The following is a 5520-nucleotide window of genomic DNA, read 5'->3' on the forward strand; positions in this document are numbered from 1 at the left end:
TTATATCACAATTTTAATTTTTATTTATTTATTTAGACAGTCTTACTTTGTTGCCCTTGGTAGAGTGCTGTGGCATCGTAGCTCACAGCAACCTCAAATTCTTTTTTTTTTTTAAAGATACATATTTTCTTTTATTTATTTATTTTTGCAGTTTTTGGCCAGGACTGGCTTTGAACCCACCACCACCGGCATATGGGTCCAGCGCCCTACTCCTTTGAGCCACAGGTGGCCGCCCGCAACCTCAAATTCTTGGGCTCAGGTGATCCTCTTGCCTCAGTTTCCCAGGTAGCTGGGACTACAGATGTCTACAACAACTGCCAGCTATTTTTAGAGATGAGGTCTTGCTCTTTCTCAAGCTGGTCTTGAACTCTTGAGGTCAGGCAATCCACCTGCGTTAGCCTCCCAGAGTGCTAGGATTACAGGCATCAGCCACCGCACCCAGCCACAATTTTTTTATTTTTTGAGATAGTTTCGCTACGTCACCCTCGGTAGAGTGCTGTAGCGTTGCAGCTCACAGCAACCTCAAACTCTCGGGCTTAAGCGATTCTCTTGCCTCAGCCTCCCAAGTAGCTGGAACTATAGGCGCTCACCACAATGCTCAGCTATTGCTGTTGTTGTTGTTTAGCAAGCCTGGGCCAGATTTGAGCCTACCGGCCCCAGGGCATGTAGCTGACACTGTAACAGGTGCCTCACCTCCAGCCACAATTTTTAAAAATTAATGGAGCACAGTGAGAATAGCCCACATCACAAAGTCCCAAACTGTAAATGCTGGAATGGATGTGGAGAGAAGGGAACATTTTTACACTGTTGATAGGATTATAAACTAATACAGCCTCTTTGGAAAGAAGTATAGAGAATACCCAAAGAACTAAAAGTAGACCTTCCATTTGATCCCTCAATCCCATTACTAGGTATCTACTGAGAAGAAAAAAAATCATTTTACCATAAGGACACTTGCACAAGAATGTTTATCAAAGCTCAGTTCTGTTGTTGCTTTTTGGGGGGGGCACTGGGACTGGATTTGAACCCGCCAACCTCCAGTATATGGTGCTGGCCCCCTACTCACTGAGCCACAGGTACCGCCCCAAAACTTGGTTCTCAATCACCAAGATGTGGAATCAACCCAAGTGCTCAACTCATGAAGGGATTAATAAACCGTGGCATATGTATACCATGGAATATTATTCAGCCATAAAAAGATCTTTAAATATTTTGTATTGACCAGGATGGAGTTGGAGAACATTCTACTTAGTAATGGAAGGAGCAAGTATCCAATGTATCCAAGATTAATATAAAACTGACAGATGAACAAATACTCCCAGGAAAGAGGAGGACAGTTAAACTCCAGCTGAGGGGAGGGGAGGGGCTGGTGTGCAGGACGTAAGGGTGTACAGCACACTTCCTAGGTGAGGGGCACGACTACAACTTGGACTTGACCTAACAAATGCAAATAAAATAACTTATCACCAGTACTCTCATAATAATCTGAAATAAAAAAACAAAAAACAATCAGTGGAGAGTGGAATTAAGGAGCATTTCTTTTTTTTTTTTTTTTTTTTTGAGGCAGAGCCTCAAGCTGTCCCCCTGGGTAGAGTGCCATGGCATTACAGCTCATAGCAACCTCCAACTCCTGGGCTCAAGCGAGTCTCCTGCCTCTGCCTCCCAAGTAGCTGGGACCACAGGCGCCCGCCACAACGGCCCGGCTATTTTTTGGTTGCAGCCATCATTGTTGTTTGGCGGGTCCGGGCTGGGGACTCGAACCTGCCACCTTAGGTGTACGTGGCTGGCGCCTTAGCCGGTTGAGCTATAGGCGCCGAGCCAGGAGCATTTCTTTATATTTTTGGAGAAGTCATGAACCTGCCTGGTGGTTAAGGGTGTGGACTCTCCAGTCAAATTCCTGTTTTGATGTCACAGTTGTACTTCCTACTTGGGCAGGTCACCTACCCACTCAGAGCCCAGATTGCCTCATCAGTAATTGTTGTGAAAACTAAGCAAATAAGAGATGAGAGACAATTAAGCATTCCAAAATATTAACTATTGGTATACTTGAGTCCATTAAACATAATAAATGTTGTTGGTTAAACTGAAGATTTGTTTCTTGTGTCAGCTTGAATCAGCTCTAGAACAGAAGAAGTCAAATGGACACAGGGCATGCGATGCCAGCACTGCCCAGCGTGGGGAGAGTATTATTTCCCCAGCCACCCCTGGGCCTGGGCAGAGGCAGAAGGCAAGGTAAGAGGAGGGCCCCCAGGGCCTGTGTGCAGAGCCCAGGTTACAAGGACAGCAGGGCCTCTGAGTAAACATAGGGACCTTCCGCCAGCCTGTCTGAAAGTCATGTGAAGGCCACTCACTGGGGGCCTCAACAAGCTAGCTGTCAAGACACTGGGACGGGAGAGGCACCATGGTTCTCGTCTGTGATCCTAGCACTCTGGGAGGCCAAGGCAGAAGGATCCCTTAAGCTCAGGAGTTCTAGACCACCCTGAGCAACAGTGAGACTCCATCTCTACTAAAAATAGAAAGATTAGCTGGGGTTTGTGGCAGCCACCTGTCATCCCACCTACACAGGAGGCTGAGGCAGAAGGATCACTAGTCCTCAAACCTAGGACTTTGAGGTGCTATTAGCTTGGCTGATGCCACGACACTTTAGCCTGGACACCAGAGCAAGAGTCTGTCTCAGCCTTTTTGGAAAGAAGTTTGGAGAATACTCAAGGAACTAAAAGTAGACATACCATTTGATCCTGCAATCCCTCTACTAGGTATATACCCAGATGTTGTAAACATCTTTACAACAAAGATATTTGCAGCTCGGCTCCTGTGGCTCAAGTGGCTAAGGCGCCAGCCACACACCTAAGGTGGAGGGTTCGAATCCAGCCCAGGCCCACCAAATAACAATGACACCTGCAACCAAAAAAATAGCCGGGCATTGTGGCAGGCGCCTGTGGTCCCAGCTACTTGGGAGGCTGAGGCAGGAGACTCTCTTGAGCCCAGGAGTTGGAGGTTGCTGCGAGCTGTAATGTCACAGAACTCTACCCACGGGGACAGCTTGAAGCTCTGTCTCAAAAAAAAAAGACATTTGCACTAAAATGTTTATTGCAGCCCAATTCATAATTGCCAAGTCATGGAAGCAGCCCAAAGTGCCTATCAACTCGTGACAGATTAACAAATTGTGGTATATGTATACCATGGAATACTATGCAGCCATAAAAAGATGGAGACTTTATATCTTTTATATTTACCTGGATGGAGCTGGAAAATAGTCTTCTTAGTAAAGTATCTCAAGAAAGGAAGAAAACGTATCCAATCTACTCAACACTACTCTGAAACTAATATATAATCACCTACATATTCATAGGAATGGTAAAACATAACTATAGTCCAGAAAAAGGAGGGAAGGGGAGGGAAGAGGGAGGGGAGGGAGGAGGCCAAGAGGAGGGAGGATATTTGGTGGGACCTCATCTAATGTGCATCATGCAACGGTACATTTCAAAACTATTAGGAATAGAGTATAAATCTCTTACCACAACAAATAAATAAGGTGATGGTTGCTCTAATCAGTTCAATGTAAGCTCTCCACATTGTACATCAAATCAGTATATTGTACCCCATAAATGCATGAGTGTACACAGTTATGATTTAATAAAGAAGAAAAAAAGAGTCTAGGACAGAAGAGGGCTGATGGGGAGAGGGGCAGTGAGAGAGCCACTGTGCTGTGTGGCCTCAGGTTGGCTCCTAATCCACCTATGCCTCAGTTTCCTCTTCAGGAAACTAGGGAAGTGATAATACCTGCCCACAGAGTCGCTGTAAGGAGCCCTGGGAAGGGGCCCAGCACATAGAATGGGTAGTGCACAGCTACCTGGATCCCCCCAGGAAGCCCAGCTGCCCTGAGGTCCTAGGGGCTGAGGGAATGGATTTGAGTGGATCTGGGATTCAGATCGTCTTGGGGTGGGAAGAAGTCCCCACTAGCTGCAACTGGGATTCCCAGGAAAGGAGAACACTGCGGGACCCTCCTGGGCCTGCCACATCTGCTGGGCGTCCGGCACAGGCTGCAGCCAGGAGGGAAGGGGACCTGGTCCCTTTGTCCACACAGCTTGTCAGTTTCTCTTAACATTAACAGTATATTTAGCCATCATATTTTTCCTCCTCAGAGATGATGGACATCTGACAATGCCTCTTGTCCACTCCAGAGTGTGTTGCCCGCAGGAAACACATGTAAGTAGTGACAAGTGACCCTCTTCCCAAATGGACGACAGACGTCCCAGGGACAAACAGAAGCAGCTGCTTGGAGAACAGCCCCCTCCCCTCAAGTGTGTCCTGCTCCTAACTTAAGTCAAGCTCACTGGATATGCGCTTTGCTGGGAAGAATGGCTAAAGTCAAGTGCCCTGACCTCAGAATGAGCCACTCCAAGAAACCCGAAACTATGCCTCGGCGCCTGTAGATCAAGCGACTAAGGCGCCAGCCACATACACCAGAGCTGCGGGTTCAAATCTGGCCTGGGCCTGCCAAACAATGACAACTACAACCAAAGTTCTAGTTACTTGGGAGGCTGAGGCAAGAGAATCACTTGAGCCCAGGAGTTGGAGGTTGCTGTGAGCTGTGATGCCACGGCATTCTACCCAGGGCGACAGCTTGAGGCTGGGTCCCAAAAAAAAAAAAAGAAAGAAAGAAACCTAAAACTGGTAAGCGACCCGTTTGAAAGCAGGACCCATAATCCAAGAGAGAAAGTCAAGAAAAAGTGGGCCATTCTATGGAGAAGAAAAACACCCATGAGCGTAGAATAGACATAAATTCATTTCCCAAAAGAAGCATTTGAAAATCATCTCTTCAATTTTAAGTAGGTCAGACTTTAAATCTAGGATTATAGCCATGCCTGGTGCCTGCAAATTAATAGGTTAGTGAGAAAAGATCTTCAAGGTGCCTTTTTTTTTTAAAGACAGGGTCTTGCTCTGTTGCTGAGGCTGGAGTGCTCTGGCGTCATTGCAGCTCACTGCAGCCTCCCAAGTGATCCTCCTGCCTCAGCCTCCCAAAGTGCTGGGACTACAGGCATGAGCCACTGCACCTGGGAGCCGCTGTGACTGGCTCCAAAGTGCCTTTTGCCTGTGCTCACTGATTTCCTTCCTGCGCCCAGCAGAGCACGAGATCCCTCATCTGTGGCCCTGTGGCTCCACCTAGTGGCTGAGCAAATCCCCAAACCCCCATCCCAGGCCCAGCCTGGCCTCTACCCCACTGGCAGATCTTACAACAAATCAGAATAAACTTTCCCTTACTTGGATTTTTTTCTTTTAATTTTTTAATTTTTAATTTGTTTTTTTTTGAGACAGAGTTCCACTTTGTCACCCTGAGTAAAGCGCCATGGTGTCATAGCTCACAGTAACCTCAAACTCTTCGGCTCAAGTGATTCTCTCACCTCAGCCTCCAGAGTAGTTGGGACTACAGAAACCTGCCACAACTCGTGGCTATTTTTAGAGATGGGGTCTCGCTTATACTCAAGCTAGTCTCAAAGTCCTGAGCCCAAGCAATCC

This window comes from Otolemur garnettii, unplaced genomic scaffold (genome assembly GCF_000181295.1).
Source record: "Otolemur garnettii isolate 467f Iridium unplaced genomic scaffold, OtoGar3 scaffold00067, whole genome shotgun sequence".
In the NCBI taxonomy this organism is placed as follows: domain Eukaryota; kingdom Metazoa; phylum Chordata; class Mammalia; order Primates; family Galagidae; genus Otolemur; species Otolemur garnettii.